Below are 14,319 nucleotides of genomic sequence, written 5' to 3' on the forward strand. Positions count from 1 at the left end.
AGCTACAGTCAGGCTCCTTGTCAACGCCATCGGATCCCACCCCTTAAAGGACGCATTATCCTGCGCGAGCTTTATGAACACCTTACACTCTGAACTCACATCCCCGATATCTGCAACCCCCCCGCCCTGCTCCTCACTGAGAGAGCCCTCCATAGACGAGCAAGAAGACGCCCTACGCTGCACAGGACCAGTGGCTCCAGGGGAGTCCTCCCCGCTGTTCATATCGTCATCGACCAGGTCACTCCTCCTCTTCCTCTTCCTCGTCATACGGACCGAGGCGTTCCTCTATGTTGCCGTAATATCCAAACAACGCTCAATAATCCACCGTCAGCATGTATCCCTCAGCTTGGTGTAGGGGAATGGAGATGGACATTCCACGGCCAGATAACAGAAAATCTCTCTTTGAACATTGGGGGTTTTTCGTTCTCCCTCTCTCCCTCACCACAGGGAGCCGCTGTGACTTTTTGTGATAACAGATCTTCTCCCCACAGTCTTACAGGAGGACGCCCCGATGAAAACTATGTTTTATGTGATTATGCCATGAATGTTTGTCCGAATCAACTCCCTACACTGCATGTTTCACCTTGTGTTACGTATTTTTCCACTGTTTAAGGTTTTATATTCATAATGCTTTAACTCTAGTGCCCATCACAGGTGAAAGAAGATGTAAAACGTGTCTACTTCAAGAAATAATGTGCACAAACTGCCAAAAGTGTTTAACGTGTAAATGTTAAAACAGGGTTCAATGTTTTTGCCATTATTATTTACGTTACTCCAGTTTTATTTTCTCGGCCAGGAAGTTTTCGCTGTAGCGCCCGCCCCTTTCGTTCCCAGCATGCCCTGCGGGCCAGGTATCAAAAGGACGCTCCAAGCTAGAAACGCTCTCTCTCTTCTCTTCTCATCCCCTTTGTGTTCAAGCCTTTGTCTTTTTCTCTTGGAAGCCGTCTCCACGGACGAGCCTTTCACTTTTTCCTTTGTCTCAACAAAATCCGTCCGTCACGTGGTCGACAAGGCCATGCCAGCCCTGGACTCTGAAACCACCTGAAACCACCTGGAACCACCTGGAACTAAGCTTAAGCGCTAAACCGGACAGAGACTTTCTTTGCTACTTCGTTTCTCTTCCTTTTTGAAGTAATCTACGCCGTTTACGTGGATCAGCGCTACGTTCTCATCTGAGTAAAGGCCGCGTGAGGAGCTAACACGCCGCTAAAGCGTTCTACCGCGAAGGAACTCCCGGACATCGCCTCCGTTGCCACCGGCGCCAAGGACCTTACAGCCGCTGCCTCCGCCGCTCCACGCAACGCCTCGCTCCCCGGCCGCCGCCCGCTTCAAGGACGTCGCAGCACACCGCTCCACGCGACACACCGCTCCGCGGCCGCCGCCCGCTTCAAGGGCCTCGCAGCACGCCCCTTCCTTCGCCGCTCCACGCGACGCCTCGCTCCTCGGGCGCCACACCGCTTCACGAACCTTCGCCGCCACACCGCTCCACGCGACGCCTCGCTACGGACCTCGTCCGCGGACAAGGACCAGCCGGACCGAGTCTCTACAAACCGTAAGCCAAGTTCAGCGTGCGGTTCTTTTGTGGCGTGGTTTGAGTAGAGCTCAGCTGTTCCTCCTCCCTTTAGCTTCTCACTTTCCCTCTTTTTGATATAGATTAGCATAGACACGTTTGATTATCAAACGCAAAACCCTGGTTTAACATTATCTGCATGAAATTTGCTGTTAAATCTGATATAACATCACCTGTGATTTACCTGTGCACATTTCTGCCCCGGTGTTTTTGATTGCCCTTTGGATAAATAAACTACACGAAAGCGTTATTGACTATTGTTTCTTTTGATTAGACTATGTGTAAGTCCCTGAATCGTGAAACACCCTTCAGACCTTTTTAACGAGCGCGATTAAGGACCGTATCTTAGCTCTTTGGGTTTAACCCTGGTGCCCCGTCTTGTCTCGTTTCTGCTAAGAAATCTCCCTTAATCATAAACTGAATACATGTAGTTTGAGACCCTACATTGGTGTTTTATGGCAGTTGGTCGTCACCATGCTTTTGGACAAAGATCCGTGGCTCAAGCCCCAAAGCCAGGGCCTGGCTCCGCCCATGCCGGTGACATTATAAGGCACTCGGTGATGGGATGGAGGGAAGAATAAAGGGTGAAATGCAGTGATGTCATAAGGCCCGCCAAGACACTGGAGCAGGCAGCAGAGATCTTGTCTGCATGCATGGCTGAGGTTAGTCAGTGGCTCACTCAAAATAATTTGGTTCTAAATCTCACAAAGACAAAAAGTGTTTTTCCATTAAAAATAATAATAATTTGGACCATAAATTTCAAATCAATCTTCAAACTGAAAAAAATCAGTTGGTTGATGAATTCAAATATCTTGGGCTGGTACTAGACCCCCAACCAAACTTTGACAAACACATTAAGATAATCCTTTTATTGTCCACACATGGGGAAATTTCATAAGAAAATATCCAAAACAATCAAAGAAATCTAAATTGTTTCAAACTAATCAGACACTACATCCCAAACCAAGCGGCCCTGCTGTACTTGCACACTATGATATTCTCTCACATCTCATACTGCATGACATCATGGGCCCAGGCAGCTCACTCAGCCACATAGAAAATCGGTTCACTTTACAACAAGGCAATACAAATTATGGATAGAAAACCTGTCCAATTTCATCACTGCCACATTCTCAAGAATTATAATTTATTAAGTTTCGAAAGCTTCAGTAATCTTTGTTTTCTTAAATGACGTTTTAAATGTATCAATAACTTACAAGAGGCTCTTCAAACCTGAACTGTCAAATCCCACAGTGCAGGACGTCATTTGGACAATCATCCTTCTCTTTTAAGAGCGGTAAACTCTGGAATTCATTACCCCCTGAAATAAAGTGCATCTCGGAAGCAAATAATATGAAATGAGCATCAGTTTGGTTTTGGAGCAAACAGGTCCACAACAATGGCATTTGTTCATCTGGTTGAAAATATTTCCCAATCATTAGATCAAAAACTCCATACAATAGTTTTGTTTTTGTTTTTTTACAGAAAGCATTTGATACCATACACAATTGTGTTACAAAAATTGGAAAAATATAGATTTAGAGGGAAAGTAAATTCTTGGTTAACAAATTACAAGAGTCAATTATATTAAGTTTATTGGTGGGATCATAGATTGCAAAATTATATGGAAAACAAATATGTGACTGACCGCCTGAAAACCAGACACAAGTCTCCCCAGAGACTATCCAATGATGTCTCACTCATGTAGATCTGATCATATTTGAATAAGTTGTGGTCATTTGAATGTAAACCCCTGTGAAAGTTTTTTAGAGAGAAAACTGCACTCAAAGAGTGCATCTCATTGAGATAAGCCCTCCTCCTGTCACACTGACATCTGTAGGCCTTCCCCCCCCCCTACAGGTGTCACTGAAGACTCAAGAAAATGTGCTTGATATATTAGAAACTCCACAAACACTTTTATATATCAAACTTACATTGCCAATGTTAGATGCACTGTCACTGGGCCCAACACAAAGGCGCCGGTCCAGCTGGCAGCCCGGTGCAACTCTCCGCTCTTTTTTCACACTTATTGTGCTTTATCTTTTGTATTTTGTAATTTTTTTTCTACTTTAGTTGTACGATCGGGACACGCGCTGGAATCGCTTTAATTCAACTTGTTTCGACTTTGTTCAGCTGGATTATTGAGTGTTTTTCGTCTCGTCGTCGTGATGTGCGCTAGCTCCGAGCTAGCCTCCCCGGCCCCACCGCTCCCCCCCGGCCACCGCCGCCGTACGGAACGGCGCCGGTGCGCGTTTATACCAAGGAACATGCGGTTGTGGCGAGACCGTCACCCCAGTTCAGGAACTATACTTCCTATTCCGAAGGAGGAACTCATGAAACTGAGGGGGAAACCATCGTCTTACCCGGAGATCGTCACGTTATCCCAGCGGACAAACTCCCCCCGGAGTGTTTTTTAAACTTCCTATAATCTGTCTTTTCCCACTGTATATACCTGCGTTGTATCAATGAAATTTCCCCATGTGTGGACAATAAAGGATTATCTTATCTTATCTTACTCCTTATTTGTGAGTGCCTATAAAAGTTTTGTTTCCACAAGATACATTGTTTTTTCAACATATCAAAGCTTTTCATTTGATATTTTTTTACAACCAGGTGGAAAATCTTTATTCCTTTTGTTATCTCGACCTGAAACCTGAGATCTATGCTGTATGGTGAGAAGGGCCCACGGTGAGAAGGGCCCACAGTGAGAAGGGCCCATAGTGAGAAGGACCCATGCTGAGAAGGGCCCATGGTGAGAAGGGCCCATAGTGAGAAGGGCCCATGCTGAGAAGGGCCCATGGTGAGAAGGGCCCATAGTGAGAAGGACCCATGCTGAGAAGGGCCCATGGTGAGAAGGGCCCATAGTGAGAAGGACCCATGCTGAGAAGGGCCCATGGTGAGAAGGGCCCATAGTGAGAAGGGCCCATGGTGAAAAGGGCCCATGGTGAGAAGGGTGTGTTCAATGTTGAGAACTGTGCATCACTTTTTGTGTGTAAAAGTGTCATTTTAACACCTATATGAAAGACATGTTGAAAACTGAAAAGAGTGATGTGTTTGGCATATGTGCCCCACCGCAAAACAGCATTTTACTTTTTTTTCCCCAAATTTGTGATTTTCGTTTTTTTGCATTATGTGAAAGTTGAAGTTATGGACCAGCCATTCGATGTATCAGATAACAGTATTTGCAGCATTAAAAGCATAAATAAAGTCGTTTAAAGTGTGGTGTTTTCGGGTGCTCTCTGGACGTGCAGAGTGGGTGTGACCGCATTTCCATATGAACAGCTGTGCTATTGTAGTCAGCCATAGGGCTGAGCCGCCAGCCGCATGGCTACTTGATAAGCAGCAACACAGGAACACGCAACACACACTGTGTAAAATCAGTTGAAAAATGGATCCTTCTGCTATCGCTTCGGAGCTTAACAGAAGTACTTTCCTGTTCCTCATGGCGTAAGTAATGATTAATATTAAATACGCCTGTTTTAGTGTGCTGTTGTGGTCGTGTTTGTGTGCCTTTTAAGTCTTAAATACGACGTAAACGTCAGAATGTGAATAATGCAGAATAAATGGCATCACAAACACGCTTGAAAGTTATGTTTTGGTGTGCTGTTGTGGTCGTGTTTGTGTTGTGAGAGCCTGTTTTGGTCTAAACCTGGTGAGCCATGATATCACAAGCTAGCTAGCCACGTGAAGCGTGTTATTCCCATATTACTGTCAACCCTAATCCTTTTTCCCCCCTTTTCAGAATTGGCAAAGACACCCTGACTGTTGTAGAGTTTATCAAAAACTTTGCAGAAGTCCATTCCATAATGCTACCTGGTCGACATCCTGGCCATAAGGACTGGCATGTGAAGTGCTCTACGTGAAGTCTGCTAAGGAGCTTGGTAAGTGTAAAACATTATTTTGGTGATTTTCATGTTTTAATGATTAGAGTATAATTAACCATAAGCAACATCTGTTTTTTAGGTGAGCCTGCAGTTTGTAAATCAAGCTTCAGATCACTGTGGAAACAGCTTCTCCCATACATCAGAAGCTGCAGGCCACGCACAGATCTCTGTTGGCAGTGTTAGAGCAACAACGAGCAGCTGATACGAAGTGCAAATGTCCCAGATGAAAGAAAATCTGAAGTGGTCCAGAAGCAAGTGCATCATCTTGCCCTTGTGCAAAGTGAGAGGACTTTTTACAACACTTTGATTGCTGCCTGCAGACTGACAACAGAATCTAATGTGCTGTCTTTCGGACCCTCACCGCCAGCAAGCAAAGACATCAGGATCAAAGACACCCTTCTTCAGACGGCTTCCAAAGATCAAGAGTTATCAGCACTTCAGGTATTTATATTGAAACTCTCACATTGTGTTAAAAAAAAAAAAATAGTTAATGAGTGTTTTATGTGAAATAGTTAGCCATTTCTTAAATGTCCTGTTATTTGTTTACAGCTTTGATGCCAAGAGCCGAGAGTCACAGCACAGAAGAGTGCACAGACGAAGAAGAGGATGAGGATGTGATCTCTGATGTAATTGGACTCTGGTGGTGTACATATCATATCTATTATCTCATATCTCATATTCAAAGCCATGGACCCGTTGCAGTTCGTATACCTGGCCCTGGCATCTGTTTATAAGAGTTCTTCTATTAAGAGTGTTTTTTAAACTTCCTATAAGTTACTGTCCTTTCCCCCTGTATCTACTGCATTGTAACATTAAAGGCTATCTTATCTTATCTTTTGTTGTTTGTGTTGAATCATTCAGTGCACCATTGTTGGTGCACTGAATCACCTGTGAATTATGTTTATCGACAAATGCAATGAACCCTATTCTGATTCTGATTCTTTGATTCTATTCAGGGCCTTTTGTAATCCAAGTATTTCCATTTTAATATAGTAACTTCTAATTCTGATTCAAGTCCAGTTACCATCAATAACAACACTCCTCTTGAGTCTTGAGTGACAGCTGTAGGGGGAAGGTGGTGTCAGTGTGACAGGGGGGAGGGCTTATCTCAATGAGATGCAAATGAGCCCCCCTGTGACTCTGGGCTCACTCAGGTGAGACACTTTGAGCCCCGTTTTCTCAGTGAATGGGTTTGAGAGTTGTATACATTCATACACTTTCAGAATCTGTGAATAACTCAAAATGTCTCCGGGTAGACATGTAACTGGTTTAGCCACGGTCAGTCACATATGAGACAGTAGACTAATGCTTTGATAAACAGGAGGGAAATGTGATAAAATGTGAATATATGATTATATTTCTGTGATGTATTTTATCTGCATAATAGTGATATTTTATCTGCATCATTAGTCTAAGAGAAGAACGAAGGTGTGACAAACTGCATTTGTGAAGGGGTCGTAAAGATGGGCCAAAGAATGTTGCCCCAGGAAGGGGTGTGACAGCCCAGAGGAGTTTGGGTAATGTTTACCCAAGGCTTGATCTCTAGGAAAAATACCAGCTGTAAAACAAGTGCCTTGATGTGAAGCTGACCAATGCGAAATGTGACCCGCCTATTCCAGAATATCTAATAAAACCAACCAGCATGGGAAAAAACGTGTGAGACGCAGGAGGATCACGCAGGGTGCGTACCACAGCCTGCGTGATCAGTCCCGGCGTTTTCTCCCAAGCTTGCCACACAAATGTCTGATATTTCTGTGTCGTTTCATATTCTAAGTTGAATTGTGTTCTCGATGTGTTACGGAATAGCATCGGTGTATGTCTGAGTCCATGACAGGCCCATAGTGAGAAGGGCCCATGGTGAAAAGGGCCCATGGTGAGAAGGGCCCATGCTGAGAAGGGCCCATGGTGAGAAGGGCCCATAGTGAGAAGGGCCCATGGTGAGAAGGGCCCATGGTGAGATGGGCCCATGGTGAAAAGGGCCCATGGTGAGAAGGGCCCATGCTGAGAAGGGCCCATGGTGAGAAGGGCCCATGGTGAGAAGGGCCCATGGTGAGAAGGGCCCATAGGGAGAAGGGCCCATAGGGAGAAGGGCCCATAGTGAGAAGGGCCCATGGTGAAAAGGGCCCATGGTGAGAAGGGCCCATGGTGAGAAGGGCCCATGGTGAGAAGGGCCCATGGTGAGAAGGGCCCATGGTGAGAAGGGCCCATGGTGAAAAGGGCCCATAGTGAGAACTCAATTCGAAGTGAAACACACATCATGAGCCAGAGTGACTCAGAGAGACCCAGATACTCTAATCTCTAAATAAGCAAATGCAGGACACAAAACCAGGAAAGGTAAATACCTGCTGATAAGGGAGTCTTTGTGCCCATATAAACACACTCATCTTTTTTTTTTCATGTGCAATTACTGTTGTGATCACATGCAATGGTATTTATTTATTTATTTATTTTTATCTTTATTATTTTTCCCCTCCATCCCTTGTTGGGAGGTTTTGTCTATAGGAGTTTTTGTTTATAAGAGATCTTCTATTGAGAGTGTTTTTCAAACTTCCTATAAGTTATCTGTTCTTTTCCTCTGTATCTACCTGCGTTGCAACAATGAAATTCCCCCATCTGTGGACAATAAAGGATTATCTTATCTTATCTTAAAATGTAAGCTGGAACACAATGTCATAAGGTTGATTCACAAATACAATTTGAAAATGCAATACCATCAAATCAAATCAAATCAATTTATTTTTGTAAGGCCCAAAATCACAACAACAGTTGCCTCTGAGGGCCACAGGGAGAAATGAATCAACAATGTCTGTGGTGGCGATGGAGTCAGACAATGTCTGTGGTGGCGATGAAGTCAGACAATGTCTGTGGTGGCGATGAAGTCAGACAATGTCTGTGGTGGCGAGGGACGATGTCCCAGGGTCCTCTGTCCTTAGACTCTCCTTCTCGGCCAGGAAAAACTACAAAAAAAAAAAAAAAAAAAATACCTTTCGAAAGATGCGACAGCTGCACAATGGCGCATGCACGACCCAGACAGTTAGGTAAACAGTAAACACACTATCTAAAAGGCCATTCACAAAACCAAAACCAAAACTTCAAATCTTCAAATCTTCCAGCCCAACCGTTTTTTCTCTGGTCTACTCGGATTGTTCACATTGCAAGTGTCCAAAGGAAGGATGTCTTTGTGTTCTGCAACCAAGTGCTTCAGCCAACGGGGAAGGAAATTGATTTGTGTCTATCGGTAACTATTTAAAAGTATTAACATCTGACAGCATTGTCCAGCATTTTAAAAAGAAAATGCATGGTGCTCAAGACTTCATTGCATTGCAAATTATACATTTTGATGATTACAGTGAAACACGATTCATTATTAGATAAACATTTTATACAGATATACATCACCTGAGTATTAATTTTGCTCACAAGAGCACAAACCTTTCAAGTAAACTAAAAAAAGTATTGAGTTCAGTACAATCTACTGAAGGAAAAGTATTAAAGTACACCTCTGAATATCTACATTAAGAGTAGAAAAGCAAATGATATTCACATTTGGTAAAGATTTAAATTGTGATCCAGACAAATAATAGTCCTGATAATCATCATTTATAACTCACATTCGTGTCCTCAAATGCAGGAGTTGAAATTTAAAAAACGTAGTCAATATCTCCATAAACATGCACATACACATGCTCTCAGATGTAGTGATATCAAAGGAAAAGCTATGGACTGTAAAATTGAATTAAGTTAAGTAAAGGTACATAAAAAATACAGTATAGTACTATTATTATTATTTTCAAACTGTTTTTCAACCATTGCTCCTTTAGCACTTAAAGACATTTGAGAGTAATCAGCCTTCCATGACAAATGTTGTGATTTTGGCCTTTTAAAAAGTATTTTAATTTCATTTAGTCTTTACTGTGATCAACAATTATTTATGATTAAGTGCATTACTGAAATGAAGATTTAACTATACTCATTAAACAAAAGAAACAAGTATAATGATGACACATTTATTACAAAAATATATATTAAAATAATGCAGGAATAGGATTTCTACTCAATTAACCTTTTTATGTGTATTATGTTTTTGTTTTCCTCTGGATGACAAAGATAGACTGGCACGATGGGTGGACAACATCAAGCGTGGAAGGTGGGTTCCCACAGAGAACTCCAGGCTGTGTGCTCTACATTTTGAAGAGAAGTGTTTCATTGTCAAAGGTGGGAAAAAGCGACTGTCACCAACAGCTATTCCTACAATGTTTCACTACAACTCTGAAGGTAAGTGCACGACAGCCAGTCCACTTGAACAAGGTAAGGACCACACATACTGTCTCACTGCAGATCCTGAGTTAGAGGGACAGTTGGAGACTTCCTCCGACTGCAGTGACACACAAGATGAGCCGCAACCCCCAACACATGTTTTATCCGAATGTATGGAGGAACATGACTACACACTCTCGTATCACCAAGGTCTGTTAAGCGCCAGTTCGAGACACAGTTATTCTCAACTGAGGAGAAACTGGACCACTGTCGCAAGAAGCTCAAGTCAGAGCAACGCAAGACCCGCCGATTAAAGAGGCAAGTCATCTCTCTTTCTGAGGTCATCAAAGAGCTGAAAGAAAAAAGCCTCATTTCCACTGGATGTGCTGAGATGATGGATAATTCCTTTAGTGGTGTCACCAAGGAAATCCTCACTAGAATGAAGAAAGGAAACAAGTCAAAAGTGTCAGAGGAATTGCAGAGTTTTGCCATGACTCTACACTTTTATTCTGCAAAAGCCTATTCGTATGTGCGTGAATGTTTTGACTTGGCCTTACCTCTTCCAGACACCATCAGGAATTGGTACCGTGAAGTGTCATCCGATCCAGGCTTCATTAAGGCTTCTTTCACTACTCTTCAGGCCCAAGTACAGAAAAGACAGAAGGTAGGTAAGGAGACCATTTGTGCCTTGATGCTTGATGAAATGGCTATTCGAAAACATACATGGAGATAAGTTTGTTATCTTAAGTTCGGGAGCAGGACCACGCCCCTTCCTGCAGCTACACTACTTAATCATCCAGATCACACACACCTGTGTTCGTGATTTTCGTGCACACGCTCCACGGCGGCGGCGGCGGCGGGAGCCTCGCTCGAAAACACACTCGTTCCCGACCTTTCTATGGATCAACTCGACCTCGTTCCTTTCGATGCATCGGCCCAGCACAGGCGAGCCACACCGGGCCATCCTCCACTGGTGTCCCATTAGGACCGGTCCCATCAGCTGTTCTCACAGGCTCAGCTCTCGCTCACGGCCAGGCTCCGGCGTCCCACCTCGCATCACTTCTGCTAGTCCGGTATTGAGATCGCCGTCCGTCCTGCGCCCTCCTCCCAGCGCTCCGGTCTTTCCAGCGCCCGCGTCATCCCAGCCTCATCCCGCGGCCTCGCTTGTTAAGCGCCCACCGCACGCGCTCGTCATTTCTCTCTACATTGACCGTCCGCGTGGACGGCGGCAGGTCTCCAGACCACGGCACCGTCATCAAATCATGATGTTTTAAACTTCTCTTTTGCGCTCACAATTCCGTTAACTCTCGTTCCACTGCGGAGCGCGCTCTGCCCCGCCCACTTTCGCGGGCAGGAGCGGCTCCTCCAGGTAAAGTATCCTCACCCTCGTCTCCTTAATCCTCCGTCGTTTCCTTCCTCCTCCGTTGTCTCCTTCCTTCCGCACCGAGCTGCCCATCACTCAAGCCTTGGAGCCAGACTCTCTCACCTCTTTAAAGTAATTAATTCACCTTACTCGCTCACCCCTCCCGCATCGCTCAAAATAACAATAAATAAATACATACAACGTATGTATGTTTATTACAAAATAATAATGAAAACGTATATTTAAAAAAAAATAAAATGAAATAAAACTTACCCTATCATCTCTCCCCCTCCGCTCCTTCCCCATCGTTAATCTTCTGGCACCGTGTCGCCAAGTTACATAGTTTTATCGCGTTGCCACGTTCCGGCAGGTTCTGCGTTTTATCCTCTGGCACTGCGTTGCCAGGTTCCTGCGGTTTATCCTCTGGCACTGCGTTGCCAGGTTCTGCGTTTTTATCCTCTGGCACTGCGTCGCCAGGTTCCTGCGTTTTATCCTCTGGCTAAGTCGCCAGGTTCCTGCGTTTTATCCTCTGGCTCTGCGATGCCAGGTTCTAGTGGTTTATCCTCTGGCACTGCGTCGCCAGGTTCCTGCGTTTTATCCTCTGGCACTGCGTCGCCAGGTTCCTGCGTTTTATCCTCTGGCTACGTCGCCAGGTTCCTGCGGTTTATCCTCTGGCTTGGCGTGCCAGGTTCCAGCATTTTATCCTCGAGCACTGCGTTGCCAAGTTCTAGTGTTTTATCCTCAAGCTCTGCGTTGCCAGGTTCCAGCATTTCATCCCGTTACCGCGTTTCGGCCTGACTCAAAGTTGCCAGCTTATAGCTTCGGTTACAGTCTTTACCAGGTTCTAACGTTTCCATCCTTGGGCACCGCGTTGCCACGTTCCCGCATTTTATCCTCAGGCACTGCGTTGCCACGTTCCCGCATTTTATCCTCGGGCGTTCCGTCATTTTATCCTCGGGCGTTCTGGCATCTTATCCTCGGGCACCGCGTTGCCACGTTCCGGCATTTTATCCTCAGGCACCACGTTGCCACGTTACGGCATTAAATCCTCGGGCACTGCGTTGCCACGTTCCGGCATTTTATCCTCAGGCACCACGTTGCCACGTTACGGCATTAAATCCTCGGGCACTGCGTTGCCACGTTACGGCATTAAATCCTCGGGCACTGCGTTGCCACGTTACGGCATTAAATCCTCGGGCACTGCGTTGCCACGTTCCGGCATTTTATCCTCGGGCACCGCGTTGCCACGTTCCGGCATTTTATCCTCGGGCGTTCCGGCATTTTATCCTCGGGCACCGCGTTGCCACGTTCCGGCATTTTATCCTCGGGCGTTCCGGCATTTTATCCTCGGGCACCGCGTTGCCATGTTCCGGCATTTCATCCTCGGGCACCACGTTGCCATGTTCCGGCATTTCATCCTCGGGCACCGCGTTGCCAGGTTCCGGCGTTTTATCCTCTGGCTTTACGTCGCCAGGTTCCAGCGTTTCTTACGTCGCCAGGTTCCAGCGTTTCATCTCTGGCTTTACGTCGCCAGGTTCTAGCGTTTCATCTCTGGCTTTACGTCGCCAGGTTCTAGCGTTTCATCTCTGGCTTTACGTCGCCAGGTTCTAGCGTTTCATCTCTGGCTTTACGTCGCCAGGTTCCAGCCTCATTCCTTCCATTCCTTTTCCTCCCGTCCTTTACCCTCGCTCTCGCTCACCCGCGCTCTCTTTCTCCCCCTTCCTCCTTCTCCCTTCCTCTCGCCGGGTTCATGCCAGGCCCCGCTCTTATCCAGCGAAAGGTTGCAATTTTCTCTTCCTGGATCACTAGGCCTCACTTTTTCTACTTTATTTCTAAATTAAACCAAATCCGAACAAGTGTCTCTTCTTCATGCCCCCTCTTTCATGCTCGCTCTCTACCCCCTCATGCTCTCTCCCCCAGGCACCGGGATGCCAGATCTCCTTTTCGCCCTTCCCCCTAACAATGAACACTACCTTTTACTAAACATCTCTACCTCATTCCCTCTCTTATGCTCCCCCTGACACTGGGATGCCAGGTCTTTCTATTCCCTCCATTTCCAAACCCCTCCCCCTCGGCACCGGGATGCCAGGTCTACTTTCTTTTCCCCCTTCTCTCCTCGGCACCGGGATGCCAGGTCTACTTTCTTTCCCCCCTCGGCACCGGGATGCCAGGTCTACTTTCTTTCCCCCCTCGGCACCGGGATGCCAGGTCTACTTTCTTTCCCCCCTCGGCACCGGGATGCCAGGTCTACTTTATTTCCCCCCTCGGCACCGGGATGCCAGGTCTACTTTATTTCCCCCCTCGGCACCGGGATGCCAGGTCAACTTTCTGGTCAACCCCCCCCCCCCCCCCTTTTCCCCCCGGCACCGGGATGCCATGTCTCCTCCTTCCGTGAGGTTCATGCAGCCTCTTCGCTCTTCCCTCATGCAGCCTCTTCGCTCTTCCCTCCTGCAGCCTCTTCCCTCACACAGCCTCTTCCAGCCTCTTCCCTCATGCAGCCTCTTCCCTCACGCAGCCTCTTCCCTCACGCAGCCTCTTCCCTCACGCAGCCTCTTCCCTCACGCAGCCTCTTCCCTCACGCAGCCTCTTCCCTCACGCAGCCTCTTCCCTCACGCAGCCTCTTCCCTCACGCCGCCTCACGCCGCCTCTTCCCTCACGCCGCCTCTTCCCTCACGCCGCCTCTTCCCTCACGCCGCCTCTTCCCTCACGCCGCCTCTTCCCTCTCGCCGCCTCTTCCCTCTCGCCGCCTTTTACCTCACGCCGCCTTTTACCTCACGCCGCCTTTTACCTCACGCCGCCTCTTCCCTCACGCCGCCTCTTCCCTCACGCCGCCTCTTCCCTCACGCCGCCTCTTCCCTCACGCCGCTTCCCCCTTCGGGCACCGGGATGCCGCCTCTTCCCCCGTCGGGCACCGGGATGCCGCCTCTTCCCCCGTCGGGCACCGGGAGGCCGCCTCTTCCCCCGTCGGGCACCGGGAAGCCGCCTCTTCCCCCGTCGGGCACCGGGAGGCCGCCTCTTCCCCCTTCGGGCACCAGGAGGCCGCCTCTTCCCCCTTCGGGCACCGGGAGGCCGCCTCTTCCCCCTTCGGGCACCGGGAGGCCGCCTCTTCCCCCTTCGGGTACCGGGAGGCTGGTCCGCCATGTTTTGGAGTCCTCCAAACAGCAGCTGGTTATATCAACTTTACCATGCCGATCATTCCCTTGGGACAAGCCCTGTATCTCCCACCTCCCGACCCTAAAGTCTTC

Source organism: Eucyclogobius newberryi, unplaced genomic scaffold (assembly GCF_026437365.1).
Source record: "Eucyclogobius newberryi isolate DKJ021-1_F unplaced genomic scaffold, fEucNew1.0.hap1 SCAF_5, whole genome shotgun sequence".
Lineage (NCBI taxonomy): Eukaryota > Metazoa > Chordata > Actinopteri > Gobiiformes > Gobiidae > Eucyclogobius > Eucyclogobius newberryi.